General features: G+C 44.3%; 1 protein-coding gene across 3 annotated transcripts in view; it reads left to right on the plus strand.

Annotated features, from left to right (window-relative positions):
* CAPN15 (calpain 15) overlaps positions 1 to 18,894 on the plus strand; it is a 315,793-nt gene that overhangs the window by 29,099 nt on the left and 267,800 nt on the right. The window contains exon 1 of one of the 3 annotated variants that reach the window (XM_078663055.1): positions 4,434 to 4,492. The exons of the other annotated variants lie outside the window; for them this stretch is intronic. The gene's annotated coding sequence lies outside the window, so the exon portion shown is untranslated. Of the gene's footprint in view, positions 1 to 4,433; positions 4,493 to 18,894 lie in introns of those variants that run through there. 3 annotated transcript variants of the gene reach the window in all.

Raw genomic sequence — 18,894 nt, forward strand, 5'->3', positions numbered from 1 at the left:
CGATAATGTTTTTATTGATTTGTTTTTAATTTTTTTTAATAACAGGGTATGACATGTGTTTTTGGCAGCTTCCTCCAGATTTAGCGTTTGAAGTGCTTATTTTAAAATTTGGCATATCGAGTTTTTGTTTATTGATTGTATTTCTACCTCCTCCCAGCAGTGGTGGGCAAGCGTATTGTCTTTCGCAGCCCTCATACGCCAGTAATATTTGGCCAGGACACCTTGTCTGGCCTCCATCTGATTCGTTAATCCATATTTCAGGCGTATCTGCGCCTGAGAGATGTCATGGGATTAAAAACAGTGTTTTATACTGTCTAGACTGAGCTAGATTTAGCATTTGGGCGACCTTAGTATTCAGCATTTCTGAGCCATATGTTATCGCTGGCAAACATTTTGCAGCCACTACCTTTAGGAGATGGTTTGTTGAGCTGCCACTTAAGCTTTTTTGTAAAGTTTTAAAAGCAAAGCTTAATTCCCTGTCATGCCTGCCCATTGGGTTGTCTCCTACCTCTCGCGTCTCCGTTGGCCCCCGTTCTATCTACCACCGGTGATTCCTATTCTCCCCCCTTATCTATCGTTTTACTTAACACCAGGTCAGCCATTAAACACCATCAGGAACTTTTCATCCTCTTAGATACTGATAAACCCGACCTACTGCTGCTGACGGAAACGTGGTTTTCCGAAGCCTCTCTTCCATCTCTATTGGCTGCCCTCCCCTCGACTTACTACGCTATTCGCGCCGATCGTCCTAGCGGGAAAGCGGGTGGAGGCGTTGCTCTCATAGCCCGTTCTGATCTCCAGTTCCAAGTCCTCCCCTCACCCTCCCTGGCAGGAATCGACTATTTGGTGGCCTGCTCTACTTCCCTTTCCCCCCACTTAGCCATTGTGCTTGTCTACCGCCCTCCCCAATCAACTCCATCCTTCCTCCCGGCCTTTCAAGATCTACTTGGCACCTTGGCGGTCAACTATGCCTCGGCTCTAGTCCTTGGGGACTTTAATTATTGGCCCTCGGACCCCAAGGAGTGCGTCTCGTCTAAGGAATTCTCAGAAACCCTCCTCTCTCTTAATTTCACCTCTTTTGTTCACACCCCTACCCACACTCACGGTCACATCCTAGACCAGGTTTGGTCTCTTAACTGTTCCCTATCTGCACTGTCTGTTGTCCCTTGCACTTGGTCCGATCACTTTTTAATTTCGTTTTCCCTCAGCCTCTGTCTGACCAAGACCCCTATTCACACCAAAAACTCTTGGGCCCGTAACTGGGGTAAAGTCAATTTGTCTGATCTCTCGACTTCACTCCTGGCCTCCTCTCCCCCTCTATCGGGACTGGATTCTGCAGCCCAAGCCAAAGCCATTGATTCATGGCTTATGGAAGGAAGCGATTGCTTGGCTCCTCTTCGGCGCACCTCGATTAGGCGCCCTAAAGACGCCAATCGGTGGTTCAACAACGAGCTGAAGGAACTGAAGCTTTCGGTTGGAAGGGCGGAACGCAAATGGAGACTGGACTACTCCCCCAACTCCAGGACCCGTTACGTCCATCTCTTGGGGACCTATAAGCAAAGCATCACTGAGGCCAAGAAAGCCTATTTCTCGGCCAAAATCTTGGCGGCCGAGAATCAACCAAAGGAGATCTTTGCCATCACCCACGATCTGGCTTTCTCCGATAGGACCTCACTTAAACCCCCTCCTTCCCAGAAACTCTGTGATTCGCTGAATCTTTACTTTGTCGAAAAAATCACGACAAATAAATCCAACATTCCCCCTCCCTCTTCTTCTTTTGCTGACCCCCTTCCACCCCCTGCCCCAGCCTTTTTTACTTCCTTTCCTCCTCTCTCTGAAGAACTTTTCCTGTCTCTCCTTCCCAAAATTAAGTCCGGTTCCCCGTCTGACATATGCCCGGCACACATCTTACGGCAGATTTATACTGTTTGTTCTTTGCCCCCTCTGGGTTTTCTTAACGACTCACTGGCTCGAGGGGTTGTCACTCCATCGTTGAAAGCCGCTTCCATCGTCCCCATCCTGAAAAAGCCAGGAGCCGACCCCTCTGTGATGGCCAATTATTGCCCCATTTCCCTTCTCCCCTTTCTGGCGAAGGTGCTTGAGCGACATGTTACATCTGCACTCAGCTCCTTTGCCGAGGAGAATGGGAGGTTGGCTCCGTGTCAGGCTGGGTTTCGGCCCAAGCACTCGACAGAGTCAGTGGTGGTGTCAGTATCAGACACCCTCAGAGAGGGTCTGGACGCAGGCAGATCTCAGGCGCTGGTCCTCCTTGACTTGTCCGCCGCTTTTGACACGGTGGATCATTCCATCTTGCTTTCCCGTGTCAAGGCGGCGGGCATAGGAGGATCAGCCCTTATCTGGCTCTCTTCCTTTTTGAGGGACCGGACCCAGGCGGTTCACCTTGGGGAGTTTTCAGCTACCCCCTGTCAGGTCCAGTGCGGTGTCCCCCAGGGCTCTTCTCTCTCTCCTCTACTGTTTAATCTTTATATCGCTCCTCTCATCTTTGCCCTGCAGCAGCTGGAGGTCACGGTATATAACTATGCCGATGACCTCCAGCTCATCTTCAATCTGTCCTCTACTCCTGACTCTATTTCTAATTTCCAATCTATTCTATCTTTCATCAGGGACTGGATGAACTTCAACCACCTGAAACTCAATCCCGATAAAACGGAACTTGTGGTGACGGGTGGTTGCTCCAGTCCCTGGAACTCTCTCTTTTGGCCCCCCCTCCTTTGGTTCTCCTCCTACCCCTGTTTCCTCTGTTAAGACTCTTGGCATCAAGCTAAATGATCAACTTACTATGCACTCCCAGATTGGTTCGGTGGTCTCTTCCTGCTTTCTTACTCTTCGTACTATCCGTTCTATTTCTCGTTTCTTTTCTTTCCCTGCACTCAAACTAATTATGTCCGCACTGGTCCTGTCCCGCCTGGACTACGGGAACATTTTGTTCAATGGCATCCCTCAGTATAGCCTCCGTAAACTGCAATTAGTGCAGAACCAGGCTGCCCGCCTCGCCTTTGGTCTTCCCAAATTCCACCATACCTCCCCCCTCTTGAAAACCCTCCACTGGCTCCCTGTGCGGGAACGCGCCTTGTTTAAATTAGGCTGCATGGCGTTTCAGGCCAGGACTGGCCTGGCCCCCCTTTTCATATCTTCGGCCATCAAGGCTTATGTCCCTGGCAGAGACCTCCGCTCCTCGGCACAACTTCTTTTAGCAGTACCCCGCTACCGAAAAAAAAAACAGGGTGGTTCAAAATTTTCCACTCTTGCCCCCATGTTTTGGAACTCTCTCCCCTTCCACCTTAGGTCCCTTACCCAGTATTCAAGTTTCCGCAAAGCTCTGAAGACCTTTTTATTTTCTCAGGCTCTTCTCTCGTAAGTTCCGCTTGTCTCTCCAGTCGACGTCTTAGCGACTGCTCTTGCCCACCTGGCTGCCGGCTACTTTAGCGCCAAGAAACCGCCCAGGTGTATGTTGCGCTTGATAAATATTTTAAACTTAAACTTAATTGTTTGGTTTTTATGTTGGCATGTTCTAGGTGTTGTTTGAAACTTAAAATGGCGATCTAAAAGAACCCCCAGATATTTATATACTTCTACCTGCGATAAAATACTTGAGCTTATCCTCCAGATGAATTTGGGGCTTTTTTTATGAGAGCTGGAAAAACATTAAACATTAGATTTTTTAAAATTGATTAACAGTTGTTCTTTTGAGATGTATATTGCTAGTTGTAGTGTTGTAGACGGATTTGCACGTTGTAAATCTTGCTTCTCCATAGTTGAATAGTTTTCCCTATGGAGAAAGCTTTTGTACTAACACCCTCACCAATTTCGGAGTTGTTCATGCCCACCCTGAAAGCAGAATTACTCCTATATTCTGCAGGAGTACATTGGTATACTTTTCCAGGGTTGGACTGGGCAAAGATACTTTGTGAATATCCACAAGCAAATAAGTTTGGTCATTCCCAGGGTGGAAGGTTTTCTCCCCAAAAACATATTCTAAGAACAGCAAAAGCTGCTAATTGTGCACCCCAAGTTGGGCGTACATGTGCAAGTAGCTTTTTAATCGAATTTTCAGTTATTTTTCCTCATTAGGCAACTAAAGGTAGCAGAGCGAATTCTCAATTCTTTAACTGCTCCCGTAGTTAAGTTGCCCCAAGCCGCAGCAGTGAGTATAAAGAGTGTCTGGGGAGTTTGGTATGGCTGTGTATTGTGCAGGGAGCAACTAGAAGCATTTCTCAGTGTCACATTACAAATCCTGTTGGTCTGGTAAGTCTGCTTTGGCAGCCTCATGCATTCTGGTCCTTTCTGACCTGGAGGAGTTTAGTATCTCACTCAGATAATTTGCACTCTCGGTTTCCAGGTGGAGCTTCTTGGAAACTTGTTGCCTAGACACTGTGGGCGAGCTCATCTGCGGCAGGTCGCTGTCAGTGAGTGATCAGTCTTGCTACTGGTGAGAAGACTCCATTTTTGTAAAGTCTTACTCCGGTTTGTGGTAGGTTGCAATGCTTTTCTAAGATTACCATTCAATGTACCAGTACTGTGCTGTATAGCCACTTTGAGCCACGTGTAGTTCTTAAAGAGCTAGTTGATTAAAGGCTTCTAGTACTTGAACAGGTAGAAGTTTACAGGACGCTTCATAAGTGAATCTACATTGAGTGAGCTCAGATTTACTCGTGCACGAGTTTGTTTTTTCGCGTGCTCTTAACTATATTTTGTGGCTCTTCTGATTTGGAGGTGTGTTGTTCATGTAACACTCCGCAGAAGACCGGTTTTGCTGCTATTAACCTTTACACTCTGGCTTCTGAGGCTGTTTGTGGTAAGATATTTTCCAAATGGGTTTCCTTTTCAGTAGAAGCTCCTAATTCTAGGTAGAAGAAGGCCGTAGCATTGATTTTCAGTTCCTTTGGCGGGTGATAATCTTTCCTAGGCATACCTTGAATAGGGCAATAATTTGTCTGTTGAAATGTATTTCCTTGTTTTCATGTCTTGCTGCTTTTCGGTCTATTTTAAAGATCTGCACATTTAGAGACTATTGCGGTCAAGGTCCATTTTCGGCTTTTTTTTAATTAAGGTCTTGAGTTGTCCAGTTACTGTTTTTGTTCCTTGATCGCCTAAGATAGTTTGGTTTCCTCTGTGTAAAAGTGAAATCCAATTCCATGTTCTCTCAGTAGTGTGCAGAGAGGGCAGGCACATGTATTAACTTACCAGTGGTATTGGAGATTCTGGTGGCATTCTTCATTTCATATTGGAGGACTGAGGTGGGTGCTGGGGCGGAGGTGTGTGGATTATGATGACCTACTGTCCCTCTGCCCACCTCACCTGTGATCCTTGTATCGTATGAAAGCACAAGAAGCTGGTGTCCCTTTGGAGTACTGTCGGTGGGCAACAGTGTTACACAGCAGTGGTGATGAGGGGCGGCTTGGCTATCGGCAGATAAGAGATGGCCTATGTCTCGGACCCACTGATAGCAGACTTTCCTTGTTAAGGCAAGTCTAGGTGTGTGAGCCTGGAGATCTCCGACTCACCCATCTTGGACGAGATGGCCGCTCGTAATGGAAGCTGGCTGGCATGTATGTCACCGAGACAATGAAAGTTGGATCAAATCCAGTTTTAAGGGTTGTTGTGCAGTCTGGTTGACTGTCTACTTCTTTTTAAAATAAAACCACAGAAAACACTCAAGCTGGACCACATGCCAATGATTAGCTTCATTTCTTGTCTACTGGAATAATCTTTGGTGAGTGGGTGATAACTTCAAATGTACAGGTGTTTGGGCTCTTCTTTTGATGGTTGGTGTCTTTTTAAGTGAGTTGTTATAAATTCATATTGTTCCTAAGCCACAGCCTGTCACAGTAATGTTCTTCACAAAAGGTAAGATGACGTTTGATCCTTTTAACCTTTTAATGTCCATCATATAGTGCTGCTAGAATATGCCCCACTGATGGATATTGTAAGTGTATTTATATAGCATGTAGTACCCCTGCCGAGGCGTTGAAGTGCTTTATACAGACCCTCCAGCATTTCGCGATTTTGCGATTCACAAAAAAAATCGCAAAATTTGCAGGAAAACGCGACGGCCGCGATATTTAACAAACTGGCCGCGAAAAAGAGTCTCCCGGTTGGCATCAAAAAAATTATGCCATTGTTAGCTTCCTGTGGAAAGTTAATTGCCTTTTGTCAGAAACCATGGTATCACCACACAGTTCAGAAAAATATTATAGGCAGAAAAAAGAGGAATAATGTGCTAAAAGATCACTGTTACGACACAGAAGCTGAAGTCAGTCACATCTGTGAGGTTAGGAAACCGAGGGACAGATAAGACACGTTTCGGCAAGATTATGTGAAACAAAAACTACAAGTGTAATGTGGACGCGCAACACCCATTGGGCTCACGGGGCTTCAGCCCCCCCCCCACTCCGTTGTGTTTGTCAGCCCGAGCGGAGACAGCTTCGCGGGCTGGCAAGCACCTAATTGCGGCCGCACCCGAGTAGTTAACAGGTCTTTAAAAGACCATTTAGTTGTAAATGAGGCTGTTGTGTGTTCACACCTTCTAACAGCCACTTTGTCCCTGGTTGGAAGAAGTAGCCCCCCCCCCCCCCGAAATATTTTACAGCCCCCCTCGAAATGTGGCTCTAGTTGCCCCCCTGAATGTGTCTGAGACACTTTAATCTTTTAGCACTCACTACGGCTTTGGAAAGATGACTAAACAAGCCTTTGACAGGCTGGTCGGTTACTTGACAGGTGCCCGTGTCGGTTTGGAAAACAAAATGTAATGATTCAGCCTGACGTAAACACTCCCATGTCCTATATTAAGCACTTGAACCAAGTAGCAGTTTTTATTCCAATGGCAAAAAGAACCGAGCACATCTCTGATTTATTTATAACATTGCATTATCAAAATGACAATTAGCACATACCAACCAACTATACCAAATCAGCTAACTCTTAACATATGTATGCTTTCTACCCTTAGGCCCCCATCTCGAAAAAAGCACTCCAATACCTATATTAAACTTCCAAAAAAAAGACATCCTTGATTCATTTGGAATGCAGGAGATACCAACTGAATCTGGGTTAAGGAATACCATGTTCCCTGTTTTTTTCATCTTGACCTTACACCAACTAAAATTTGAAAAAATATCCGGGTGGAAAATGCCCTAGATTGCAGACTCACCATGGTAATCAGGTGAAGTAAGCGATTCCTTTTCCATCACACATTTCTAAGGAGACTCTGAGGTTTCAATCGGAATACCACAGCATTCCTGGAATTACCAATACCCTCAATGAGAGGATGTGTCCTAACAGCCAGGGGTTCGACCTCAAATCTGGGGAACCAGATTCGAGGAGTCTCGGCAACGATGCTCAACATCCTGTAATTCTGGGCAAATCAATTAATCTCCCCTTGCATAACAAAAATAAATGTGTCCTTGTGTAACGCAACTGGTGTTCATGTAATGCCTCTGATACCAAATACTTTCCGGTCAAGTTCGCGCTATATAAAAGAACGCAGAAAAAGAAAAGATTTTTTTTTTTTAATGACGGGTGTGCAAAATACTAATGCAGTATTTCGAGCCATAGTGGTCAAAACGCAATAGATAGAGTGCAAACCATGCATGTCCATGACATATTGTTCTGTAACCCTTTCGAATTTCAAGGATTATTCAGAAAATGCACATACACTCTTAAAAAATCAGGGTTGACTACAAAACATCCAGGCAGTGATAAGATCAGCCGCGGCTCTTCCCCTAAAGTGGAATACTCTGCTAAACCGTTTCCATTGTTTTAACGTTGAAAATTGATGATTATGAGTTAAATACAGTGCCGCAAAAATTCCGCTAAATTTCCATATTTGTGCCGCTAAATTTCCATATTTGTGCCGCTAAATTTGCTAATCCATGCCGCAATATCCTGGGGGGTCTGTTTATAGTGAGTAGCATACTATTCCAGAACTGAAGGTTAGAGGTTAAATCCAATGGTTCTTAGTTATTGTGATTAGTCATGTGCTCTGCAGAACAAACTGCATGCATTAATTCCACTTACTTTGTTATAGATGATGTAATACTAGTTAGTGATAATTGTTGGGGGCTATGTGGTTTTAGGTGAATTGCTGGTGGGATAGATACACTGGCAGAGATTAGGTAATGTTAGGGTACAGGGATAGGGTTTTAAAGAGTAGAGGTTGTGATCTATGAAATAAAGTATCAGCCAATCGCAGAATTACAATAAGAAGGATTGAGGCAGATAGGCATGAGATGGAGAGGAATCTATCCTCATAAATAGAAGGCGTGCACAGGATGGAATGTAAGAAGAGAGTCACTCTGAAGAAAGAAAGTAGAGACATCAAGCAGGAGTAAGGCAAGGGCAGATCTGTCTAGCCAAAGAGCCAGGTCTTAAGGGTCTTCCTGAAGGTGTTAAGGGAGTGGGCGCGTCGGATGTCTGCCGGTTACTCGTTCAAGGTCCTGGCTGCAATGTAAGAGAAGGATCTTCCATCTGCTCTGGCTCTGTGGATGCGTGGGGTTTTTGGCAAGTGCGAGGTTGGAAGATCGGAGGTTTCTTTTGGGTACGTGGAAGTTGATTCTGTCGTCGAGGTATTCTGGTCCGTCGTTGTGTAGGCATTTGTAGGCATGAGTGAGGATTTTGAAGGTGACTCATTTCTCCACGGTGAGCCAGTGGAGTCTTCGTAGGTGTGGGCTGATGTGTTCGTGCCAGAGGATGCCAAGGACGAGTCTGGGGGCGGTGTGCTGTATTGTCTGGAGTTGCTGAGTAGGAACTTATTGATGCCGGCGTAGAGTGCATTTCCATAGTCCAGTCTGCTGGTGATGAGTGCGTGGGTGACTGTCCTCCTTGACTCATGGGGGATCCATTTGAAGGTCTTGCAGATGATGCCGCGGGTGTTGAAGCAGCTGGAGGCGACGGCGTTGACCTGTCGGTTCATGGTGAGGGATGCGTCGAGTACGATGCCAAGGTTTTTGGCGTGGTCCGAGGGGGTATGGTTTGGGTTTTTGTGTATATGACCATTGTTGGTGGATGGTGAGGGTAAAGGGGCTGCAGTCTCTGTTGTTTCAGAGTGAGAAGATTCTTCTAGCTAAAAACCCCTTTTAGTCACTTTCTCGATCACTGTCTTTGTGGCTGTTGATAGCCCAATGCAGATAGTTTGTGCCTCTGTTGTGGGTACTCCATGCTGGAGACTACCCTGCTTTGAGGAGCATCATCCCACACAATAGTTTTGTCTGTAGAACAACATGGAGAGGCAATTGAAAAACAAAGCCACCCCAAACCAGTTCTCCTGCCTGCAGACTTTTGAAAATATGGCAGGACTATAGAAGATAGTGGTGCCAGAGAAAATGAAAGCGAGAGAGATCTTTTCTTCCCATAAAAAAAATGCTTTTACCAGGTGGTCAAATGAGGTCTTTATAGGACTTTCGTTGGGCAAATTTTGCTATGAACAAGCTGCTCGAGAACATAGTTTCTGAAGCCAGTAAGGGTTGTGTTAATAGATACGATCTGTTCACCCCGCCCTTAAGTAGGAATGTGTTATATGATGTGTGCTAATCTCAGGCCTGTGAGTACTTTTCTGACTTGCATTAGCCCAGGCGTGAGTAATGTAACCACACAGCCCATCCAGTGCAGCGCTAAACAGCAGAAAGAGGAACAATAAGGAAATTGGTCAATTTAGTATTTCTTGGATCCTCTTGCAGTGTTTGTATTCTCTCGTACTTCGTTGGTGAATGTGGAGAGAGTGACATTCTTTTGAGGGCTATACACCTGCAGTGTGCATTGAAATTTCACATCCTGGCCTTGAGAGTTTTTATTTATTTTTGTAATTTATTGAGTTTTATATAGCGCAAACATGACCCTTTCGGATATCAGAGCGCTGTACACCATGGTGGCAAACAGATAAGCTTATACAAGGGACCCTTTTGGGAACCAAAGTGCTGTACAACCGGAAAAGCAAACATAGTAATATACCAATGCAGTAGAACAGCCAAAGTGAGTATAAGTGTAAGCAGATGCCACATACAAGTGAATCTAATGAGGCTCAAAGCGCTGAACAGCAACAATCTCAAGAGGGAGTGTGGGACCGAACGTAGGTTGACATATGTAGAGACTTAGAGAGATTCGAACAGAGCACAGCACAGCAAAAAGTTCCAACTGACTACCATTAGTCAGTAATGCATTTAATTCCAGAAATGAACAATGTATGAAGCAGGCAGTGTAGCACAATCTTGATCATAGATGAATCAATGTTCAAAATGTTGACACGTAGGTATAGCAAATGAACAGCCGACACGTGTTTTGTCGTTAGACAACTTTCTCAAGGCTTACGAAAATGTCTGAATGCAGAACAATCAACGAAGACACCCTTGTCTTATCTTGTGCAAAGATTCCAAGATATCTGGTAATTCCAATGCGAATTAACAATATATTTAAGTAGTCACCAACAGTATCCGGAGAGTTGGAAAACTCATGATGATAAACGAGCAGAGGCCAATGTGTAGTGCCTCTATGAAAAGTCACCAATCCTCGTAATTCAAAGAAGCGTCGTTCCCTGCTCACACCGCAAAAGATTTATCTAAGTAATGTGTATGGAGGAAAGTGTTGTCTCTATGCACTGAGTAACACTGTGGATGGCACAATGTTTGCACTGAGCACGCCAGTAGACATATTGTGACTTACATTTGCAAACTCAACAGAGGTGCTGGCTGTTTTCTCTAAAACCACTGCCATCAATCTTGTATACAAGTAGAGACTTGATACTGAATGGTCATGATAAGGTATGTAAAGTGTCACCGAAGAAAGTAACGAGGGGCATGAAATGCGGCCCAATAGTCTTGTCAATGGGCAGGAGGGGGAAAGGTTGCATCTTCATTAGGGAAAGTATCTGATTATTAGGAGTTGTTTTTTTCTTCATTTGAATATAGCTGTTGATGGGTTGGATCTGGACTCGGGGGTAAGTAAGTTCCAAATTTTGGGGGTCATTCCAGAGAAGAAGCATTTGTAGGTATATATTTTTTTAATTTGTAGGGCTTCAGTAGAAGGGAGCCTGTGCTTCTTAAAGTTCTAGTCTCGCCTGATAAGACGAATTTCTTGGCTGGGTAAGTTGGCGTGTGAAGAGCTGTGTGACACAGGCAGGCAATTTTAAGGAGGATCTTAGCCTCATAGAGTAGCCAGTTCAGAGCCTTGAGATCTGGGGTGATGTGATAGCTTTTTGTTTTAGAGAATGTGATGAGTCGAGTTGCTGCAATAAAAGTTGCCTTTAGAGGTGCTTGTTTGGATTTGGATAGACCTACGAGGGTGAAACTACCATAATCTAGTTTGTAGATCACAAGCACTTTTACTGCTGGCTTGAGATCTACGGTCGGAATAAAAAGTTTGTTTCCTTGGTACCTGCAGTTTGTAGTTGGCGCCTCTGGTGGCGTCGCTGATGTGATCCTGCATAGAGAGGTGATTGTCCAGGATTATTCCTAGTGATTTAGCTGAAGTTAGGATGCATGAGCAACAGTTCAAGACTGTAAGATCGGCTAGCCATTATTTGATGATCGGAGTGTGGTTGAGAGGAGAGATTTTGAGGAATTCAGTTTCAAGGGCGTTAAGTTTGAGGTGGTTACGTGTCAGCCAGTGTGAGCTTTGTCAGAGTATTGTTGAGGATGGTGATGTTATCTGGAGAGGAGATTTTTAGGTAGAGTTGTGTATCATTGGTGTACATATTATATGAGCTGTTAGAGAGTTGGAGGACATCAGTCAGGGGTTCCATGAGTAGGTTGAAAAGGGTGGGTGAGAGGTAGGGGCTTTAGGGGACACCAATCGTGACTGGCATCTGGATCGATAGAGCGTGGCTGAAAATAACTCTTTGAGTTCTGTTGTGTATGAATGAGGAAAACTGTTGTAACACGGTACCAGATAGACCCATCCTGCATTCTAGGAGGTTCAAAGGTTCCTATGTTTAACGGTGTCAAACGCAGCTGACAGATCAAGCGGATTAATAGGCAGGATTCATTTTGGTCGAGAAGTCTTTGGGAATCATCAACGATATGGACCAGGGCAGTTTCGGTACTGTGGCCCAGCCTGAAACCAATTTGGTTGAGTAGTTGGAATTGATCTATGCAATTACGTAGCTGTTGATTTATGCATTGTTCCAGGAGTTTTGCCAGAGTTGGGATGTTGGCAATAGGGCGGTAATTATTGGGATCTGAGAGGTCAGCATTGTTTTTTTTTTTTTTTTAAATATAGGTGTCACCTGCCACTTTTTAGACAATCTGATATGGAGCCTGGTGATAGCGAAGCGTTAATAATCTTGATCCATAGAGGAAGCAGAGAATGTGCCTCTGCTGAAATAGTCCATATTCTCAAGTCATATGGTATAAAAATTGAGTTGGAATATTGTTGGGGACAATCTCTTATTTCTCGCTTCCAGAGGGGATGGTATCTCCAAAGAGAAGCTGGCGGTGTGACCATATCTCCACACAACCTCTTTCCATAGAGCCTAAGACGAGAGTGCTGGTCTAGGCCCAACTCATTTACATTTTTTATATTCAGAAAATAATAGGATTGTAAAACCCACTGTTTCCCTCTATTTGTAAGAATCTGTTAACATTAAAAACTGTGGTTGTAAGTAGTTAACCGAAAATATTAAAGGCCCCTATTACATAGTGAAGAATCCGCGCAGCTATATCCTTGGGAAGGTAAGCCCTAGTTAGTCTGGACAGAGATATTGGGGCATAATTGCATGGTACTTAGTATTGGAGTCAAAAACGTTCCATGGTAAGTAGTAGTCTCTTGAATGTAAGTACTGTTGTTGGCAATTGGGAAAATGCACTGTACACACCCACTAGAAAAGAACACATAGCATTTCAAGTAAACGCACACCATACACAAACTCGCTAAAATATAGTTTAGATTAAAAACATATGTACAAGAAGAAGTATAAACTAAATACAATGTTGTCAAACAGTGAAGAAAATTCAGTAAAGGCAGCCATGTAAGAGTGAAACATGTCATAGGACTCTCTTAAAAATGTTTCCATCTTTAAAAAAACAAACTAACAGTAGTGAGTACACTTTCGTATCTCCCCTCAAAAATCTGTGTGGTGCAGCCACTGATGATGATAAAGTAAAAAAGGTTTTTCTCACTGATCAATGGGAAACATAGTTTTTGAGAGAGAAAAAAAAGCAAGCATTGGCAAAGCCATTTGGGTCTGGAGCTGGCTGCCAGACTTTGCCATAATAGTCCTTGGCACTGACTGAAAATGCTTCTTGTGAAAGAGCTTGATGCTTAACTCCTGGTAAGGGTAGCCAGTGGTAGACGTGGGTTGACCTATTACTCTCCCGTGCTCTATACTGAAGTAAGATGTGAATGACGCAAAAACAGACCAGTGGGTGAAGAGGGCTGTCTAAAGCCCCCGAGAAGGTAGAAAGTTCAGTAAAAAAAAAAATTATACGTAAGAAAACAAGCAATGGCAACGTCAATGGGAATGGTATTGGCCTTCAGTTTTTTGACTTTATTAATTGATGTCTTTCTTGGATTTTGCAAAAGTCTAATGTTTGGGAAGTTGGCAGGCCCTCAACCGTCTAAAATAATGATATTGGCTAAAATAAAATATTTGGTCTGAGAAAGCACACATTAGTTGCGCAGCAGTTTCTAGCACTTAACAGAACTACTTTCGGTGAGTTTAGGCTCCGTGTAAAATGAACAAATGCTATTGTTCACAGTGAAGCTATCCTGTGACTGAATTGGGCTGACCCCTGCAGTGGGCACAATACAAATCTGAATAACACAACAGCAGAATGATGAATGAAAAAAGCTAGCTGAAAAAACCTACAAGTAGGTATATTACATATGGCGTAAATAACCTTACTGTACATTATAAGGAGTTTGCAAGTTACAGACCAGTTCCATGACTATATAGAAGAATGAGGCTGAAGACAAAGTTTCTTTATAAGGTTGTGGAATTCTGAGGTAACTTGCAATATCGTTATAATGTATGACTGGGTGTACTTTATTCCTTATAATACATGGTCACACCCTCCCCTTCCCACAGTACTCAAATATCCTTGGTATTTTGCTTTTGCATATGAAATCGATAGGATGGGTGCAGATGTGGCGAATAAAAGTAGAATCTGTATTGTAAAATTAAACACACTAAAAAGCAGTTAGATATTTGTTGCAAAATATATTTAAATCAATTTAGCATAAGTAATTTTAAAAATAACGCTCTTTAATCACATACAAATAAAAAACATGTTGCCATAATATCTTCCTTCTGCTTATCACTGTTCATCTAGAAAAACAAAGCCATAATATCTTCCTTCTGCTTATCACTGTTCATCTAGAAAAACAAAGCAGAAGAAAAAAGGGGGTTCGTTTTACTTGTTAAAACTGCACCTCTAATTATGCTGTTTGCCTTGATTTTCGCTCTGGCAGCAGGCATAATATTGTTAGAACTCAACTGTAATAAGTTATTTTAAGTTGAACAGCTATATCATTTATTTATTACATGTGACCATAGAACTTCATAACTTGATTGTAATAAGGAACCTGCAGACAAAAGGTGGCCTTTGCACACAAATGTCAGCTTCCCATGTATAATAATTATTATTGGAATAAAATCAAAAGTTCTTGTCTAGTGTCACACCTAGAAAAGTGTTTTCACTTAAAATGTTGTTAAAGGTGACTTTCCAATATTTTAAGAGTTTTAGGGTTCAGCTTTTTAATGTAAACAAAAGTTTTAGACCTCACCTCCGAACAGCATATGATCTGTCTCTGCAAAGGGGGTATTGTTTACAATAAAGGGCTTGGATCCCACCCATTCCTTACCTTTCATTGGCTTCTTTGTCACTTGTCTTTGCAGCCTCATAACTGGCCAGTTTGTGCAGGGCATTACTTCCTTTTCTTTCTGCGGAGCAGAGATTGAGCATAGATTGCTTCCTCTTGGTTAGTGTTCGTCTGCTGCTTGTGCTGTGATTGAGATACTATTTCTTCTCCCCTCCCACCCACCCCTTCAACGTGTTGCTACTCCTGTCTCCCACCCGCCCCTTCACCGTGTTGCTGCTCCTCCCTCCCACCCACCCCTTCACCGCGTTGCTACTCCTCCCTCCCACCCACCCCTTCACCCCACCCGCCCTTTCACCTTGTTGCTTCTCCTCCCTCCCACCCACCCATTCACCATGTTGCTTCCCCTCCCCCGGCACACCCCTTTGCCGCGTTGCTGCTTCCATTCCCTCCCGCCCGCCCCTGTACCGCATTGTTCCCCGTTGTTAATGCCCCCATTCCCCCACCCCCTTGCCTCATCTTTGCTTGCATGTCCCATCTGAAAAAAACCGTATGACGAAGCGTTGGCCAGGTCAGGGCTATTTTTCACTAACTTTACTTTTATAGCCATGCTGCACACGCTGCTGTACAACATGGCTCAACGAAATGGGGAAAGCCAATAGCTCTCTCACCGGAGAGACATGTTCACTTTGCTAATGCTTGCTCGACCAGGTGTGGTCCACAGGAGGGATCCTTGCACAAGTAAATGTCTTTTCATTCTTCTATGCCACATATTACTCATAGCTGCCAACGTTTCAGATTGCCTTGTGTGACATTTTCATAATTTCAGTGTGCTTATGAGTGACATTTCAACAGCTGTGAGTGACAATTTCTTGCAAGCAAAATCAAGCAGTGAAGATGAGTGAAACATATAAATATCAGACATTGCATCTATTAATTTCTTTGCAGGACACAAAATAGTTTAATTTACAGACTGAAAGTGAAAGTACTGTAAACAAGTGGATGGAAAGGAATATTGTACCCCTCACGCACATAATCTTGCACTAGAAACAAGCAAAGGTACAAGAGTTGGCTAACTATTTCACAAGCAAGGGTTCTTTTCAGTAAATATCTTATGTTGTGTGAAATATCTGGACGTGCAACCAGAAAACATACGTGAATGCAGCCGTATTCGCAGGGACCATACCAAAAGGCACATAAACAGGTGTGTAATTGATTCCTGGGCGAATCTGGATGACGGCTGTATTGGTTGATGTATGCATAGCAGTCGGTAAATGTGTCTGAATGCATGTCAGTGGATGGAAAGAATGGGTGCTACCTGTAAGGATCAAGAAAGCGATATATTAGCATTAGCAACTTAACTAGCCTAGAAGATGATACCTGTCACTCGGGCACTTCCTGTTTGCGAAGTCAGCTGGCGGCAATTGTTGGGCTGTGACCGCAATGACTTGAGGACCCCTGCGGCAACGCTGCATGATTCTGGCTCAGCTGCATGTGTTCTGGGCTGCTGAGGAACATTCTGGCGGCCGCCACGGTCCTCCACAGATTCAGTCTGCCAGCCGGGCCGGTGCAGTCTGGTCCAGTCGCTAGATTTTTGACTGCGGTGCGAGCAGCTGTGCTGCTATTGCCAGCCTAGTCTGAGCAGGTTCAAGTCAGGTGGGGTTGTGTCTGGTTGCCGTTTGGGTCTCCCCATGAACCGCCGCAGTGCAAACAACGGAGAGCTGCGCTGCCATTGCCACCAGCAGCGAAAAATGTATTCAGTAATGATCTCATGAACTGCTGACAGCTCGCGCCGCAGGCTGCAAATGTAATGCCACAGTGTCGGTATCCTATGTTACATTGTAGCAGAGTAGCTGCTAGCAGCCCCACCAGCTCCCTTAGTCTGCTGGAAGCAGTGCGCTGCCACCGTTTTCAATCAGTATGGTGCATTATAGCAGAGCTTGGCTTGACAGCTGAGGCGGCGTTATAATGAGTGACTTTGCATTTCTGTGTGGTGATGCGGACCACCACAATGAAATGCGTTAGTCTAACGCCTTAAGTGTGGCACTTGGGCTGGACTGAGTACTGTGTGAGCATGCAGCAGTGGGAGGCTGCCTGAGGGCTGAGCGCTTGCAGTGAACTGACAGAGTGGTGTGCAATAGATAGCGTGCAAATGCTCAGCCCGTAGCCACCGTACCCACACCCATCCGCTGATTTTTCATACCGTTCTGTTGCGTCACAGAAAGTTTTTCCAATACTGGAAAGCAAACCAACAAGCTCCCACCTGACTTTTCTTCCAGAGTAAATATAGCTTTTCTGTCCGATAAAAAGTAAATAAACCTCAGGTCAGCTTTTTTTTGCACGTGTCGGAAATGTCGAGTTTTTTGCAGCATAGAGTGTGGGAAAGGATGCACGAGACACCCCCGTGACTCCTTAACGGCAGGAAATTGAGATCAACTTCACACTGACCTTCTCCCCTTTTACTTCGGAAATCCTCGCATTCACCCTGTACTCCTTCCTCAGACGCTCTCTATGTCTGCTGATCATGCCCTTCACCTACCACTGTGTCCTGAGGCAAGAACACGGTGGATGTCCATGAAGAGCCAACAGCAAAATGGGTCCCACCCTCCTGGGGGCCACTCGTTCAGCCCAAGCCCTGTCAATATGCGTGAGATGCTAGACTCTCATGGACCCCACCACCCTTTGATGGGAATCAGCAGCTTAGAGGTTTTTTAGTATTCCAGAATAACTAGGCGCACTACCTGGGTGGCCGCAAGGTAATACGTTCAAACGGTAATCAGTGTAGGCAATGAGGCGAGCGGTAATCCCTCACAACCGCTCCAAAATGGACCAGCAAGCCGATCCACACAATTAGAAAATACAACAATGCCCCTGCGCTATACACAATAAATAATTGGATAGTACTGATGTAAGTTTGTATAAGAAAATGGTGGAGGTTATTAGGACAAATCTAAACATTTAGTAGAACTCCGAGAATGAGTATATATGAATGAAGAAGCATGGGTGGAAAAACAGTCTGTTCTTGGTGTAGTCACTTCTGTTTATTGTTCCATTTCACAAGCCTGTTTATTGTTCCATTTCACAAGCCAACACGCGTTTCATCGCAGGGAACAAACTGCGAATCTTCAGGGCTGGAATAAAATACTTCTAGGATACTTCTAGGATTGGATGCATTCATTCGGATATCTAATCCTTAATCGTTTTGGAAAAAGAAATTGGGGGAGAAGGCCGGTCAGTGTGTAGACTCTGTTGAGTGTCCTCGTAGAAAACGTTACAGGTAAAAATACGTTTGAGTAAAAAACCCCCGTCGGGGCGTTGCGTGGAATCCTCAATTCGGATTTCCAAAGGTTATAGACTCGGGCTGTACCGGATCTCGATTATTCACGAGTCGAGTGAAACCCGGGAGGAGAAAAGAGTTCGTGGTTGGGCGGGTACGCCGTTAAGTCCACGAGGCGGTTTCACCTAGTCAGTATAATTCTCCCTCTCTTGGTTTCCCGGCGCCGTGTATCATATATACTCATTCTCGGAGTTCTACTAAATGTTTAGATTTGTCCTAATAACCTCCACCATTTTCTTATACAAACTTACATCAGTACTATCCAATTATTTATTGTGTATAGCGCAGGGGCATTGTTGTATTCACCCTTTGATGGGTATGGGGTGGGAGAGGTCACTTGTCTTCTACCACTTTTCTGTAGTCCTCTTCGCCTCAAGGTATTCTTCTTTCACTTGGGTTGTTGAATGCACGAGTTGTGTTGACTAGTGTTTCGTTGTTCCTTTGCAGTAAACAAGTCCTGCCCCTGCCTGAAAGACATCCCAGAGCAGAGACACGTACCGGAAATGCCCCTCTTTTATCTTTACCCTTCTTCCAGTGACGGGCTAGATGCACAGAGCCAGCGGTGCCCACTGAGGTGTTTTCCACCTTCAAGGCAAAAATCTAAGTTTCCATTGAGGCAGTCATTTCTCTTGGGCCTATACCATTTAACCAGAATCTATGAAGCTATGGGGCAAAGAAGGGCCGAATTAAGTGCCGGAGAAGACTAAGTTATGCAGCAAAGAAAACACAAATTATGTGGCTAAAAAAACCTTTGTAGCCAGCAAATCATACAATTTAAAGGCAAATTATGT

This window comes from Lissotriton helveticus, chromosome 10 (assembly GCF_964261635.1).
Source record: "Lissotriton helveticus chromosome 10, aLisHel1.1, whole genome shotgun sequence".
Taxonomy (NCBI): domain Eukaryota; kingdom Metazoa; phylum Chordata; class Amphibia; order Caudata; family Salamandridae; genus Lissotriton; species Lissotriton helveticus.